The sequence below is a fragment of the Ceratotherium simum genome, chromosome 26 (assembly GCF_057802395.1).
Source record: "Ceratotherium simum simum isolate JZ-2026a chromosome 26, ASM5780239v1, whole genome shotgun sequence".
Classification (NCBI taxonomy): Eukaryota; Metazoa; Chordata; class Mammalia; order Perissodactyla; family Rhinocerotidae; genus Ceratotherium; species Ceratotherium simum.
Genome location: NC_141925.1, coordinates 21,922,618 through 21,940,127, shown reverse-complemented (window position 1 = coordinate 21,940,127; position 17,510 = coordinate 21,922,618). Strand labels below are relative to the sequence as shown.

The 17,510-nt window shown below is 42.4% G+C and overlaps 1 protein-coding gene across 1 annotated transcript in view; it reads right to left on the bottom strand.

Annotated features, from left to right (window-relative positions):
- HS3ST4 (heparan sulfate-glucosamine 3-sulfotransferase 4) overlaps positions 1–17,510 on the bottom strand; it is a 390,958-nt gene that overhangs the window by 362,930 nt on the left and 10,518 nt on the right. The window lies entirely within an intron of this gene.

The following is a 17,510-nucleotide window of genomic DNA, read 5'->3' as shown; positions in this document are numbered from 1 at the left end:
GAGCTGTGCATGTGTATCTCATTTAATCCTTATAATTATTCTACAAAGTATGTACTATTGATACTCCCATTTTACAGATGAGGAAACTGAGACACAGTGCATTTCAGTAACTCATTCAAGGCCACTCAGCCAGCAGGTCGCACAGCCAATACTCACAGACAAGCAGCTGGCTCCAGAGCCCACGTTACTGCCCCCGATTTCCAAGGCAGTCTAAATGTTTGGCAGATGGCACCTCATTCTTTCTCCCCAAAGCCACTTGAAATAGCTCGTTCAAATACTGTGACCTTCCCCAAGTCATCCTATATCCATATGCCCTTGCAGAGTATTGTCTGAGACACCAAGGAAATTTCCCAAAAGGCCAGCTTCATTCCTCACTACCTGAAAAGCAAAGCAAAATGAAACACAAGAGAAGGAACATGAGGGTTCTTGGGGCGCTCTGCGCACTGGACGTAAACAAACAAAATGGTTTTAATAAAGGCATGGAAAGTGAGAACATATATCAATTACCTGGTACCTTTGGTAGACCAGATGACCCTCCTCAGAGACAGGAAGAAAGATGTACCCTAGGTTCTGGGCTCTGTACTCTCTGAAACCGACAGAGGCCTGCAGGTTTTAATGAAAACAATTTGCATTGTAAGGTGCACAAGGTAGCAGGTTAATTTCAGGGTAGAATTAGTTGAGTAGTTTTATTCTCCAAAAAGTCTAATTATGTCAATCTACTCCCAATAGAATCCCCCAGGCATTATCTAATAAACTGGAATTTCCTGAATGGGCCACACACTGCCAAAACGTAATGCTGACAACAAACAGTAGGAATCCTCTTTTAGAATTGAATAAAACTGGGTGCATTAAAGAAATCTGGCCGCAAATGAACAAGGGGACGTGTAAAAGCTTTCCCACATCTTCCATGCCTTCCTTCCAGCTTGATGCTTCTTGTCAAGAGAAGGTAACTTGCAGTATAAACATGCATTTGAATGATAAAACAAATTCACTCAGAATTTTTCAGAAAACGACAGTAACAAAAAGAGGTTCCAGGATAAATATCTAGGTATAAAATATAAAGTGCCTTTGCCCCTCTCATTTCCTCATGAAGCCCTTCTACTCTCACACTGAGCAGTATCCTTCATATACACGATACACAGAATGTCAGATATAATTCAACAGTCACTGCGAAAATGGAGGGGAAAATGGCCCGACAACAGTCTCTCAAGAGCCGTCTCTGCAAAAATACACTGATGGTCTTGTTTTCTGTGCAGTGGTCACATGTGGGCATAGGAACTTGTTTCTGCCGTGGGAGGCAGGTGAGCTGGGAATGTTAATTCATTTGGATGAGATTTGTGAAAAATATTGCTTTGGGTGCAAGAAGGCTATCTCACTGCCATGCAGGCATGTGTCATTAGGAAAAAAAAAAAAGGCGTAAAAGACTAAACCTAGCCCACATAAGGTAGTTCGTCAAGGGAACTCTCAATCCAGAATATGTGAGTGTGTCCCAGGGATCCCCAAGGTTAGACTGTTGTTACAGCCTCCAACCCCCTATCAGTAATAATCCACACTGAAGACACATTTAAAGAGAAGAATCATGTCATTTCACCATAGGACATCTACGTACCATACTTTCTCTCTCCACTCAGCCCTGGTGGTCCAGTGGTTAAGATTCAGCACTCTCACCACCACACTATAGGTTCGTTTCCCAGTCGGGGAACCACATCACCCATCTGTTGGGTGGCAGCTGCGTGTTGCTGTGATGCTGAAATCTATGCCTCTGGTATTTCAAATACCAGCAGGGTCACCCATGGTGGACAAGTTTTAGCCCTGACAGAGCTGACAGACTAGGAAGAAGGACTTGGCCACCCACTTCGGAAAAAATTAGCCATGAAAACCCTATGAATAGCCGCAGAATATTGTCTGACGTAGCTCCAGAAGGTGAGAGGATGGTGCGAAAAGATGGGCCAGGGCTCCACTCTGCTGTACACAGGGTCACTAGGAGTTGAAATTGGCTCAAGGACACTACTAACAGCCACTCTCTCCTCCAAGCCTTCATATACTCTGTTCTTTATGCCCCAATGCTCTCTCCTCACCACCGGCTCTTAACCTAAATGACTAACCTCTACAGTCCCTTACTTCTCAGCTTAAGTGTCACTTTCCTTGGGACTTCCCTTGTTTTATTCACTGTATATGTTCCATATCTACAACAGTGCCTGACAGATAGTAGTTACTGAACAGATTTTTTTTAATCAGTGGATAATATAATAAATTAACATGACCCATTTGCGGTCAGTGGGGTGCAGAAGAAATACATTGGGGTCTTCTGGAAGGAATTTTTCCCCAATAAAAGGCAGAACTGCCTGAAGAACAACCTTTTTTGTCACTTTTGCTTCTTTGCATCCTCTCATGCAAGGATATGATGCCTAGAGCTGCAGCTGCCATCTTCAGAACATGATGCAACCATTTTGAGCTACAGCTCAAAATCCAACAGGCTAACATGGCAGAATGGAAGGATGTAAACAGCCTGAATCCTTCATATACTGATAAACTGCTGAATCTAGCCTGGAATCTAGCCTGAAACCACCAATCTGGACTTCTTGCTAAGTGAAATCTAAATTTCCAAAGTCACTGTTCATTAGGTTTTCTCTTGCTTGCAGCCAAAAGCATCCAAACTGACACATTCTGCACTTATTAACCTAAATTGTGATTGGCATTTGCTTGTCTATCTTCCTACCTAGACTGTGAGTTCCACAAGGATAAAAGTGCCTTGTTATTTACGATCTCCCTGGCATATACAGCACCTGGCAAAGAATGGGATGCCTTAAACATCCGTTAAATGAGAGACTCATTTCCCTCACTTCCCCTCCCCAAGTTCCCAAGAACTAAAACTCAATGCTGACCCATTTCCATCTTTCTGAACCTGTAGAGATATCTTTGATGTTGGATCTGACATCTCCCAGCTCTCAGAATGCTATGACACATCTTCAAAAGTCAACTCTTTCTCAAGCTTTATCTAAATCAAATGGACATTTTTCCAACTTTAATTTAGAAGATCGTTTAGGGACATTCAAAACAGTTGATCTCTCTTTCCTTTTTAAAACCCTTAGTGCCATAAAATTGAATTTTGTTTTATTATTGTCCTGATACATCTTTTTTTATTTTACAAGCTCATCTTTATGTATTCTCCATCCAATTTCAAAGCCAAATTCTAAGCCTTCTTCTCTTCCCACTATATACTTGCTTCCTGTGCAAAATCATCACTGACCATGGCTTCAATCATCACCTTTATGTTGACAACTCCCAAATTTGTATCTCCTAACCCTGTCCTCTCCTCTGAGCTCAAAGACATATGTCCAACAACCTATTTGATATCAATATATAGATGTCTCAAAACCATCTGAAATTCAACATCTTTGAAACTGGTCTCATTATCTCCCCCTGACTAATCAGAGTCCAGATGAAGGTACCAGACACCCGCCTCAAGCTGCCTTAAGACAGTAAAGGAAATGTATTGGCTCAAGCAACTAGAAAGCTCTTGGACAGAGCTGGTCTCAGGCATGCCTGCATTCAGAAATTTAAACAACAAAATAAGGTCTCTCTCTCAATCTCTCATCTCCGTTTATATCCCTCCAACTCTTTACTCTCCCACTGCAAACCGGCGTTCTCCATAGATAGGAAACAGGACCAGAAACATCTGCAGCACTCCATCCTTCCTGCTCCAAGATTCTAAAGGCAAGTCCCCTTCGGCCAGTGTCCCATGAAAAGGAATCTCATTGCGCAAGCCTTGATCACTAAGCCAATGCCTGCCCCAAGCATGTTGCCACTGAACCCTCCCCAGGCCAGGGAAGCTGGGTTTTTCTGAAGGGAAATCCAACCAAAAGTGATATGATTAGATTAACAGTTCTTCAAAGGAAGAGGGAGCAGGGTGTGCTGGATAGGTCAACTGAACAGATGTCTCCTATCTACCCCAAGCCTGCTCTTCTCCTTGTGGTCATTGTCTTGGTGAGTAAAGTCATCATTCTCCCATCCAGTTACACAAGCCAGCCACCAGAAGTTCCTGCTGACTTCTCTCCCTCTCATCCCTTAAAGGCAAGCCAACACCATACCCTTTCAATTTTGCCTCCCAAATATCATTCAATGTCATCCAATTCTTTCCATTTTCACTGCCATCTCCCTAGTCTAAGTTACCAGAAACTTTTTTCCTGGACTACTGTAAGAATCTCCTATACGGACTTCTCTTGTCCTTCCAGTCCATTCCCTACATAGCAACGAGACTGATCATTTCAAAGTATGAACCTCACCATGTCATCTGTCTGCTAAAACCATTAAAGAGCTCTCCATCTCTCCGAGGATAAAGCCACAAATCTTTACTATGTCTTACAAGTCCCTGCATAGCTATCCTTTCCAGCTTCATTCTAAGCCTGCCTCCCTCTCTTACTGAGCTCCAGCACTCGGGACGTTTATTTCTTCCAACATGCCATCTGCCTTCCTGTCATGAGGTCTTTGCACGTGCCATTTCCTCTTATTGGCTTGCTCCCCCCCAACACACACACACACACACACACACACACACACACACACCTTCACCTCCTCTTCATCCTTAAGATATCATCTCAAATGCCACTTATTCACAGGAGCCCCCCCAGACTCTCTAAACCTCCAATAGGTTAGATCTCTTGCTATACGTTCAAATTACACCCTCTCTTATATCCTCTTACAGTACCGGTACTGGTCCTTCATAGCACTCATTATGCTCATAATTCTAACTTTACCTTGACCGACTATATCTTTCTTCTCCACTGGAAGGTGAGTGCCACAAGAATCAACTGCTTTTGTTCACCTTTGTGTCCCAAGCACCAAGCACAGTGCCTGGCACATTGAGAAGCAATCAATATGGATTGAGAAATAAATGTCTGAATAATTTCTGGAAGGCATAGAGATTAAAATTACAGGTTCTGGGGTCAAACAGGTTAAAATCTTGGGTCAGTTGAAATACAAGGTGTGTCACCTTGGACAAGTCACTTATAATTTCCCTCTTTAAGTCTCAGTTTCCTCATCTGTAAAATATGAACAATAATAAAGGTTCATCACATGATCTACCTAAAACCCTAAACACCATGCCTGGAACACAGAAGGCAGATGTATCCATTACAATTAAGTATAGCCAAGAGCAACTGAAAACCCAAAATAATATGACTTAAGCAATACAGAAATTTCTCTCTCTCTCTTATCCAGAGGGCTCCCATTAAACTCCTTCTATCTTCTTGCTCCATCACCCTCAAGATGGGGCTTTCTCCACATAGTGCCAAATTACTGTTCAAGATTTAACTATCACATCCGCATTCTCGTGAACTGCAAAGAAAACAGTGTTCTCGCAAGGACACTTCTCAGAAGTCGCACCCAATATCTACTCTCAAATCCCACTGGCCTGAACTCAACCTCATCAGCCACATCAAGCAGAAGGAAGGCCGGGAAACACACTCTTTATTTCAGATTACCCTGTGCCCAACAAAAATTGAGAGACAAATAGCAGCCTCTCTCACAGCAAGACAGTGAAAGGAAAACTCTTACATGGAAATTGGGTATTTTATGTCAAGGAGCATCTCCATAAAAGATTATATGGGCACTAATGAGACTGCAGAAGTACCAACCACAGCAACTCATCTTGTCACAGTAACAGGCACATAAATGTATCTGTTGAATTTTAAAGAAGACCACCACCACCACACCTATGTGAGCCTTCTTAATCCATGGGCCTGTGCTTTACAGGTTCCCCATGAAACTGTTAAGCTCTGGTCTTGCCCAAGTTCCCCTCATCTCTCCCCTTGTCATGGTGGGAGAGAAGCCTTCAGAAGTCCTTCCCATTGTCACTCGCATATGCCTGCCCTGAGATTTGCTCTCTGAATGACACAAGAGGCTAACAGGTGCCAGGCTGGACTTCTCAGGGAGCCCCGGAGCAGTCTTCTGCCTGCAGAATCCCCCACTGGGCAGGTCATGGACAGGAGGATTCTGGCTTTGCTGCCCCTGACACACTGAGGGCTTCCCCGTCTGTCACTAACCACCACGTCAGAAATCTAATCTTGCTTTAGAGCTAAAGTCATCCTGTCACTCCACTTAAATTCTCTTGGGAAAAGTTAAAAAAGGAATCTTTGGCCTCACTGTGAATTCTCGGGTCCTACAGAAAAATGATTCTGCAGCAGTTCAAAGAGAGAAAGGAAGTATTTACTTTTTCTCCCCCTTTCAAAGCAGAAGAGAAAGGAGTACTGAGTATTATTTTGATAATAGAAACTAAACTCTAAATAAGAGCATCCAAGAGCAATAAGCACACTCAAACTGGCTATTTTCTTTCATCTCATGGTAATTGTACACAGAATCACTACCTTCATTATTAAAAGCTTTTATCAAGAGCCAGTAGGTGCCTGGGGGCACAAAAGGGGCTGAGTTTTACAAATCTATAGCATTACTTGGGGACTACATGGAGGTCTTTCCCAAGAACCTAGAAATAAGATTGGCTTCTGACAACATATAAAAATATATCTAAGTGTATCAAAATTTTAAAAGTGTATATTCCTTCCATTTTCTCTACAGACATATGCATTCAAGACAACGATATCCTCTGCAGCCTTGTTTGTAAAAGCAAAGGATGGAAACCAGAGAGATGTTCATCAAGAGGGGAGTGGTTAAGTATATCATGATACAACCCTGTAGTGTACAGAAATACAAGGTCAAAATGACAAAATAAGGAACTTGAGTTGACCTCTATCTAGAAAACTGTTCACAATCTAATGATGAGTAACCAGAGCAAATGCAGGCTCTGAAGTCAACAGGTGTGGCTTACGTGTTTCCCAGCTCTCTGACTGTGAGCAAGTTACTCAACATCTCTATACTGGAGTTTGCTCTTCTGAAAAATGAAGTAATAACAGGACCACCATACAAGGTCCTGTAAGGATTACACACAGCACTTAGCTAATGGTGAGCTGGCATGAGGGGAGTGTGAACTAACTACGGTATCGTGGTGGCGTTAGTAGTATCAGTAACATCTCACCAGTGTTATTGGACTGCATCAATGACCACATTTTACTCTACTGTGTCAATCACTCAAAGGGAAGGAAACACAGCCGACTGGAGGCAGTGGCTCCTTCCTGGGAATGGAGCTGCCAATGCAGGAAGCAGGATGTGAGCGATGAAGAGAGGAAAAGTCTCTCATTGATTTTCATTTATTTGTTAGCGTTTTTTACTTCTAATACCAGCTCGTGTTACTTTTATCATAGAGTTTTGTTTTTTTTTTTTTCAAGATTGGCCTCTAAGAATTTCATTGCACATCTTAATGGATTAGAGCAGAAATATGCAAAGTTCCCAGAAGGAGACTCTGAGCCTCAGGACTTGATGTTACTGGAATGGAAATAGTAAGGAACCTAAAGAAAGGATGTGACCACCTTTCTTTCCTGGGGGTGGGGATGTCACCAAGTCCTAGCAGCTTAGGAAGCATAGGAACACGAGAGGTGACAGGGGCATCAAAGCAGCTCGCAGGGGAGAGGGAATTTTGGCCCTTAGACACATATTTGTAAATGTGTCCTCCAGACTCCTCATTTGGTTTTGTTCTGTGTTATGGGCTGAATTGTGTCCCCCCACAATTCATGTGTTGAAGCCCTAACCCCCAGTATCTCAAAATGTGACTGTATTTGGGGACAGGGTCTTTCAAGAGGTAATTAAGGTAAAATGAGGTCATTAGGGTGAGGCCTAACCCAATATGACTGGTGTCCTTCTAAGAAAAGGAAATTTGGACACAGACACATAAAGAGAAGACCATGTGAAGATACAGGGAGAAGGCAGCCATCTGAAAGCCAAAGAGAGAGGCCTGAGAAGAAACCAACCCTGCTGACACCTTGATCTTGGACTTCTAACCTCCAGAAGTATGAGATAATAAATTTCTATCGTTTAAGCCTCTCAGTGTGTGGCACTTTGCTATGGCAGCGCTAGCAAACTAATACAGTCTGATTCTTTTAAATGAATTTTATATTTTCTATGTGCAAATCCATCAATCTTCCCCTTTATGGATTCTGGGTTGCCTTTTTTTAAAATCTTGATTTGAAAGGACTTTGCCAACCCAACATTATTAAGATATATCCATATCACCTTCTAATACTTTTTATCATTGTTGTTGTTGTTACTATTGCTATTGTTGTATTGTGCTACCTCTTCTGTTTCATTCTTTATCTGCAGTTTATTTCTGTAATTAGTATGTGGTCCGGTCCTAACTTTTTAGTGTAGTCCATTGTCTATATTATTTTTACACCCATAAAAATGTTAAAATCCCATTACAGAAGTATATTTTAGACATAGGAAGATGTTAATGATACACTTTTAGGTGAAAAGAAGCAAATTATTTTTTAAAATGCGCATTTTTGAAAGAAAATATTAATACATACTTTGTAAGTACAGTCAATCTTCACTTAATGACAGGGATACATTCTGAGAAATGCATCAGTAGGCTATTGTGTCGTTGTGCGAACATCATATAGTCCACTTACACAAACCTAGATGGTACAGCCTACTACACACCCAGGCTATATGGTACTAATCTTATGGGACCACCATCATGAATGTGGTCCATCGTTGACTGAAGTGTCATTATGTGGTGCATGACTGTACTGAAAAATTTATGAAAGAACATACACTAAATTATTAGTAATAGTTATATTTGAGGCATAGGATTTTTTTTATGCTTTCACTATTTTCTAATTGTCTTCACTGAATATGTATTACTTAAACAAAAATAATTTAAGTGAAATCCTACCGTGTCCCAGGTGCTCTACCAAGTGCAGGGCAGTTAAGAAGAATAGGACACGACTATGACCAAAATACAGAATTTGATAACATGACTCTGGGATCCAGACCGACTCATGTTAGGATCAGGGTGACCTTGCGCAAGTTACTTAACTTTCCTGCCTCAGTGTCCTCATGTGTAAATGGGGGCAAGAACAGTCTCTCTCAGTATTACGGAAAGATGTTTATGATTTATTAAGTAAAATAAAATTTAATAGGTGCAGAGTTTCAGATTTAGAAGATGAAAAAGTTCTGGAGATCTATTTCACAACAATGTGAATACACTCACTACTGAACTGTATACTTAAAAATGGTTAAGATGGTAAATTTTATATTATGGGTGTTTTTAACACAATAAAAGTAAAACAAATTGAACTATTAAAAAAGAGCATCATCTCTCTGTCATGGGGTGGTCATGAGGACTATTATTTAGGGAGGTAATGTATATAAAAGTTCTTGGCTGGCATAACCAGTATTCAGTCAATGGGACCATAATGTTTCTTAGAAGTGGGAAGAAGGGCAAAGCCCCAGGAATAGCAGGAGTCCGTCATCAGGACAGGAGGAAATTCCACAGTTGCGGTTCACAAGGTGTAGTAAGGGGGACAAGAAATAAAGTCAGGCTTATGGAGGAGCCCAGGTTTCAGAAGCTCTTCCATTCCAAGCCAGGTAAACCTTGCACCGGGAGTCTTGGTGTTACAGAGCTTTGCAACAAGGCAGTAACGTTATTACTAAAATTTTAGCTAAAGTTCTGTTCATGAAAACACTTTCCAAAGGCAGTTGTCAACCTCAGGGGGGGAAAATTCTTCACTAGGAACCAAAGTGTGACCATGACGTCACTGAGCAAAACACTGTCTCTGCCACCAGCCCCTCCCTGCAGAGACATCACACAGCCAAGGCAAAGCATTCCTAGGCAAGGTGACAGAGAAGAGTTGCTTTCCATCCCTCACACTGCCTTGAAATAACCTAGGCTGGAGGAATTTTTTTTCTCCCTTTATTTTTTAAAAATACACAGCTCAGGGCAATTCTCATGCCTCAGCTGCCCCATGTGGAGAGGGGTAGCTGAGTCACTGGGTCTCTGAAGCAGCCAGCTCACAGCAGGGCTTGGAAAATCAATGCCTGTCTCTGAAGTTGTCCAAAGTGCTGAGACCTTTACGCCAAACGGCAGTAGGCAAACATCATAAACAGTCTTTCACAGCCTTAGAAGATGTGGGTTTATTTCCCAAACAGCCTCAAAATGCAGCGACGGGAGCTATTCCCTAAGATGTAGACATGTGGAATTCAGCTGCAGAAGTGCTTTCCAGAGAAGCACAACTGTGTCTGCAGATAGGCACAAGAGACAGCTGGACTCTGGGTAACTGTGGATGGAATAACACCGAGAATCTTCTCTCTCAGAGAAACAGCACAGCATTGTGGCTAAAAGAACGCATCCTAGATGCCTATGTTCGAATCCAGGTCCCGTCACTAACGACCTCTGAATCTTTGGGTATCCTTCTTCCGCTCTCTGTGCCTCAGTTTCCACAAAATATACAGTACTCTAACTCCATAGGGCTTGCTCTGAGGATTAGGTCAGATAAAGGAGGGACAGGGTTGCACTGAGGTTTTCTTTTAATGATATAAGCACTCAAAGGAAGTTAGCTACTGTTACTAAGAAAGCAGAATATGCAAAAGCACAATTGCTGGAAAGTAAAAATCACAAAAGTTAACTTCCTGCAGAGTAGACTGGTTTTTACATTTTGCCTTTTTCTGAAATAAAAGCGAATTTTGAAAAAGTCTTCAGACTCATAAAATAAGCCACAAGAAATCTGAATGAGCACTCTTTTTGTGAAAACCAGCGTTCAAATACATGGGCCTAACAGAGACTGGACGACCAGTGAGAAGTAGTATTTTTGTTCTACTCCTCGTGCCTCCAGCTCCTTCACCTCCATCAAGCAAACCCTTAAAGGGGAAAGGTCTGTGGTTTTCTTTTCAGGGTAACGAGGAAAGAGCTAGACTCCCACTCCACAGCCAGGACGGGGGAGGGACGCTCCGGCAAGGGGGATGGTGTCAGGGAAGGCTGGATGTTGAAGCAGTGGAGCCCCAGAAAGTTCAAGGGTCACACAGGAAAATGACCTGGACCTAACAACTGACCCTGGGGCTTCACAAGCCCAAGGTCCACAAGTTTCCAAGGAATCTCTGCTGAGGAACCTTCAGAAAGGACCTTCATGGTACAGTTTTAACACACACACACACACACACACACACACACACACACGGAGGAAGACAACATCATTGTGTGCTAATGAGAATCCCCCAGACAATACACCAGGTACCTATTTTTAAACAAAACATCTAGACGCTAGATTTGATAAAAGAATTTTTTTCCCAAAATGTGGATTTATTTCCATAAAAAGTCTTACAAAAGCATAAAAAATTAAATCACACTTAAGTCTTGATCGTAGGCATTACCGTAAATGAACGGAGTTAAAACCACACAGAAGCAGGCTGTTCTAGAAATTCTGGACTATCTAGTTGTTATGTTAAGACTGATCAAATGCCAAATCACTTCTCCCTCTCCACTTGAAGGGGATCCGGGCAGGAAGACTTAATGTGACGAAATCATTTCACTTGCTATTTGAAGAATTCTCTTGTAAAATACACAGTCCCTTTACATTTTCCCAGGCAGCTGCTCGGGGTTGCTAAGGAAGTGATGGAAATAGAAAATATTCTAAGTAAATAATTAGGGATTTCTGAGGGGCAGGTTCTTTGGATATTTTTCTCAGGATTGAACACATCTTAGGTACAAAGACTAGACAAGTTTCCTTTCTTGCTTTCTCTCCCTCTCTCTCTTCTTCCTTTCCTTCCATGTTAAAGAAGAGATGCGGAATCTTCCAGCAGTGAGCTGGAGAGGAGATGTGGGGCCATTCTGTTTGTGCCCACCTCGGGAGAGACACAGAAGAGGACTCAGGTCCTCTATCTCCACACCAGCCAGTGGAGCTCTTAGTGTGTCTGTTTTATTCGTTTGTACTTCGGTGAAAGATCACATTTGACAGAAGAGTCTTGAAATAGACATCTGTTGTGTTGGCACCAGCATCCATTTCCCTTCTTTGATAACCATATGCTGGTTTTGCTTTAGGAAAACGCCCGCATCTCATCCTCTGTGCCCCCAGGGGAACTGACTCCCACCTCTGCTCCAGGAACACAGTGCCTCAAGCCTCACCCCACCTCTGGCAACAAGGACTGGCTGTTGGATGTGCGTGTGACCCTGTAAGAAAACAATGAGCTACCACGAGACTTCATTGGAGACTTCTGGGACGAAGATGGTGCACTTTGCCTACTCCATCTGGGGTGAGAAAATTGGGCTGGCACCCACTTACGACCACAAGTTTTAAGAAAGCAGCCAACCACCTCGGAGGCAGTAGAATCCAGAAGTGAGAGATCTGGTGACACTGTTTAAGCCCTAATTAGGCCAGCCCCTCCCAGGACTTCTCAGATACATAAGCCATTAAATTCCTTTTTGATTGACCCTTAGTGCAAATTTTACCTGGAATTTCTGTGTATTATGACCAGAAGAATCCTAGCCAATCGATTTCTGCAGCTAAAGCTAAGTTTCAAACCACTGGGGAAGATTTTCTTTAAAAGTGCTCTAACATATTATGATTTGGGGCAATTTCTGCCTCCTGGCGGATCCGAGGGAAAGAGACTGGAAAGAGAGGCAATGCCAAGAAAATCAAGGAGTAGCAAGGCTAAGAGTTGAAGGTAAACTAATAGAAAGGACTTTCAACCCAGCAATTCATAAGCGAATGAGAACGAATAAGTACATACAGAACAAACTCTCTGTTTTATTCTAAACAAGGAAATCAAAGGTTCCGGGCGAGGTTTCTTGGGTGAAATTGTCATGCAATTTTCAGAGTCTAAATGGGTAGCATACCTATTGAATATCGGCCTCATATGTTATAATAATAACTTCTAATATTAAATGTCTTAACATACATTTACGGTAACATGGTATGTTCATTGTTTGTCCATATTCAGACAGCTATAGGAGTATTTTCTGTATCTGAACACAAATGACAAAGCTAGCTAAGAAGTGGGTACAGAAAAAAGATACTCAGCTATATTTGAGTTTGTTTTAAACATAGTCTAAACATTGGTTTTGATGTCTGTATATTGTCTACTGAAAGTGAAACTTTCATAAAGCCTCTTATTTAACAGGGGCAAACAAGCACAGCTAACCTAGGTCAGAAGGAGCAAGGAGCCACTCACGTCTCCTATCTCAGGCAACACCTTACTTTGGACTCAGCCTATGTCACATCATCACCACCTAGTGGCAGTGTACTTAAATAACAGGAATAGCTGAGAGTCACATAAACATCTTTTAAATTGACCCCAGCAACATCAAGGTCATTTTGTGGCACCAGATCAAAATTAGATCTTCCCTCCAGAATGGGGGAATTAAGGATCATGAAATTAAGACACCAGAAATCTGGGTGGGGGTGGAGTAACTAGGGAATGTAGGCAAATATTAACGGCAACATTGTATTTACCAGCATTTTCCAATGAGTGGAGCTCTTACCACTAGGAGTGTACAAGGTGACTCTAGATAGTACAAAAAAAGGCCGTATTGAGGAGGGACAGTTGAGCAGAGGCTCAAATGAAAGAGGACTGCAAGGCATGCAATTATCTAGGGAAAAAGAATTAAAGGTAGAGGGAGCAACAAGTGCAAAGGCCCTGAGGCAGGGCCATGTTTGGCATCTCAGATAAAGCAAGGAGGCCAGGGTGGCTCAAGCAGAGGAGCAAAGAGAAGGTGACAAATGAAGGTAGTTGAAGAGGTAGGCAGGGTCAGATCCTGTAGGGCCTTGTAGATCATGGTCAGGACTCAGAATTTTTTTCTAGGCTGACAAGAAGCCATTGGAAAATTTAAAGTATGAGAGTGATGTGGTCTGCTTTATGTTCTAGTCATTGTGTGAAGAGCAGACTACAGAGGGACATGAATGTCAGCAGAAACAAGAATAAAAGTCTACTGCAGCAGCCCGGGCAAGGGATGAGGGTGGGACAAAGGCAGGTGGTGCCAGCCAGATAGCTACATAGATAAATCGACTATCGATAGCTACCTACATACATACATAGATGTGTGTGTATATGTACGTACATCTCCACCTCAACAACACATTTATAGTAGTGATATAGTCTTTACAAATATGGAAGAAAATTATTTTTCATGTAAAATAAATCAACATAGGCAAGTACATCTATATTGCAAAAAAAGAAAAAAAAAAAGAAACCTGCAGGAGTAATACTCATGACTGAAGTCTAGAAGACACCAAACTCTTGATATCAAAATATGCTATTAGAGAATCACGTAAATTTTATGTGTGCTTCTAAAATATCCCATGACCTCCTAAAATAGTTCTGTGTTCAACTGCAAAAAAATATTATGCCCCCTCAATTTATTTCACTCTTCCAACCGGATTCACTTCTGATAGAAGAGAACGAAGAGATACAGGATGATCACATCCTTGTGTTAGTTACTTTAGCAGACAGCTGACTGTCCCAAGACTCATTCTCCCCTCCTTTCTGGGCACAGAGACACCCAATAAGTTCCCCAGACTCCTCTGCAGCTAGATGTGGCCATGTCATGAAATTCTCACCAACAGAATGAGAGTGTAAGTTTTGAGTGTCATTTCTGCCTCACTTGCTTAAGAGGAAATTGCTTCCTGGACTTCTGCCCTCTCTGCCTTATGGTGGCTGGAATGTAGATGGGGCAGAGTCCCAGCTCTGATCATGCAGCAGAGAAACCCTCTCTGAGGCAGGGGATCTCAACCAGAGGCAGTTTTGCACCCCAGGGGATGTCTGGCAATGTCTGGAGACATTTTTGGTTATTAAAATTGGGGGCATGGGGCTAATTACTGGCATCTGGAGGGGAGGGGGTAGAGGCCAGAGAGGACAGCCCCCCTACAACAAAGACTTTCCTGGCCCAAAATGTCAACGACGCTGAACATGGCCTCACTCTAAGGCCATGTTTCTCAAACTTTGTGCATAATAATTACCCAAGTATCTTCTTAAAATGTAAATTCTGCTTCAGAAAGTTTGGGATGGGATCTGAGATTCTGCATTTCTAACAAGCTCCCTGGGGGACGGTACAGCAATATGATGGAAAGAATAGAACTTGGGTCTCTGAATGAGATGAGCTGCCCCAGCCGACTAGACAGGCTGCAGTGCTCACGCATGGCTGCTATTCAAACATATACCCCTGAACTCACTGTGGTCAGTTTGTGTCTCTCTGAGTGGCTGGTCGCCATGCAGCTCTGATTGCTACAAACTTTGAATATCAACTTTCATTATGTAGGAGAAAAATCATCATCTATCTTGCTGAAGCCACTGTATCTTGGGGTCACCTTGTTTTTACCCTAACTAGTACAGTGACCATCTGCAAATAGCGGATGGTTACATCTCTGTCGCTGTTTGGCAAGAGACCTAAAGATCCCCAGAGGTGATATTTTCCAGAAAGGGAGAGAAAGCAAACGGAAGAAAAGAAACAAGATTGTGACTGCTAGAGATATCCGAGGAGAGTGCATTGCTGCTGTAATGAATGACTGCACACTGATGGGCTTACCAGTTCTGGAAGTGAGAAGTCTGAAATGGGTCTCCATGGGCTAAAATCAAAGTGTCAACAGGGCTGCATTCCTCTGGAAGCTCTAAGGAATAATCAATTTCCTTCCCTGTTCCCTAGCTTCTAGAAGCTGCCTGAATTCCTTGGCTCGTGACCCCTTCCTCTATCTTCAAAGCCAACAACAGCAGGCTGAGTCCCTCTCATGCTGCCATCCCTCTGCTTCTGGCTCTGTGCCTCCCTCCTCCACTTAAAAGGGCCCTTGTGCCTACACTGGGCCCATCCAGATAATCTAGGATTATCTCCCACCTCAAGGTTAGCTGTTTAGCAATCATAATTCCATCTGCAACCTTAATTCCCCTTTGCCACATAATCTAGCATGTTCACAGTTTCCAGAGATTAGCATGTGGTTGTTGTTTTTTTTTTTTTTTTTGCAGGGCGCATTATTCTGCCTTCCAGAGGTTAGAAAGTAGGCTAGTCAGGCAGCCAGAAGGTGGGAAGTTAATATGCCAACCTGGGAAACAGACAGGATGCACAGGAAAAGAGATGATAAGTCATCTGAGAGCAAAATGAGAGGCCCTTCTGGTCACTTCGAAAGGTCATTAGCTTCAGGGCAATCTTAAGAAGCAAATGTGCCCTATCGCTTTGTATGTTTTTTCAGTATAAAAAAATGATGCATTAATGGTCATGAATCAGGTGAAAGAGCTATGCATACAGAGGGTCTCCAGGAATTCTCAGGATCTTTATGCAGTCTGCCCTCACAATGTTTGATACCCATGGTGTGTAATAGTTTCTGTAAATTAAACTTTTTAATCTAACTTTATGATAAGAATGCTTGTCCTGTATTTCAGGTACTCCATGGAGTGCAGTATTTCAGAAAACCAATTACCTGAGGGAATTCATGAAAATGTGCATGGATTAATAACAACTAATGTACGTAGACAAAGCAGATCCCAGCACATCATCATTATTCTATCCTTGCAAAATCATCATGGATTTATTAGAGGCTGTTATTCCCATTTTAGAGACAAGAAAACAAAGGCTCAAAGGCTGAATACTTATCTATGCACACAAGGCAAGGTAGAGGCAGAACTCGGACTCAAATCCTTAATTCTGATTCCAGGTTCAGCTTTCCCTTTCCAAATAACACATAGTTACAAACAGTCAAACTGCCCTCTAATGGAGGCGCTCAGGCAGTTTAACTCAAATACTTCCTCAGCACCAGGGACACCCAAACCTGTAACCCCTGCAGGAGGCTTAGCCTGGAGGCGCAGGAAAAGGTGCACCTATACCTACAGTGAGTAACATAGTAACATCAAACAAGGGGCCTCAGAGTAATGTTTTGATTGTTAAATGGCAACTATGTAACTTTGATCATGCATTTAGAGAAACATAATCCACTCTTAGAGCACAATGGTCTATCAGGAGTAATGCAAGCTCTTCTAAAACTTCCGCAGCGGCAGACCAAAGGCTAGAAACAAAAAGCCACGTGTTACAGTGAAAAGACAGCTGGCTTGTGCCAGCCTGCTGTGTGACCCTGGGAGGGCCGCTTGCCCTCCCAGGGTCTCATTCTCTTCATGTGTAACACTGGCATAAGAAAGTATCTACTTCACTTGGCTGCTGCGAGGAATAAAGGAGACAGTTTCGTGTGCGGTAGGGACCTTTTGGGGAGACTGTTGAGCCCACACAGCTTGTTTGAGTGCGTTTCTCTTTCTTGCACCCAAAATAGTCTCGCAAAAATAGTATGTGAAAGAGCTGAGAACAATTCTTAGCCAGAGTTCCCAAGAAATGTGAGTGTCTTTTCTTTTCAGAAGCCTGGAGTTTTGCAAGAAAAGTTAGCACACAGTAGGCACTCCTCTCATTCATTAATTCACTGATTCAGAATTAGTGATGAATAAACCACCATGACTGAGTGCCTACTGTGCGCCAAGCACTGTTCTGGGCACTGGCAAGGAACAAGATGGACAAGACTCCTGCTCTCATGTAATCTGCCTTCTAGCGAGGGAGAGGTTAAGTAATTAGGATGATTTTGGAGAGTAATATATCCTTTGAAGAAAATAAAACACCATAACAAGCTCAGAAGTGGAAAAGGGTCTTTAAATTAGGTAGTTGG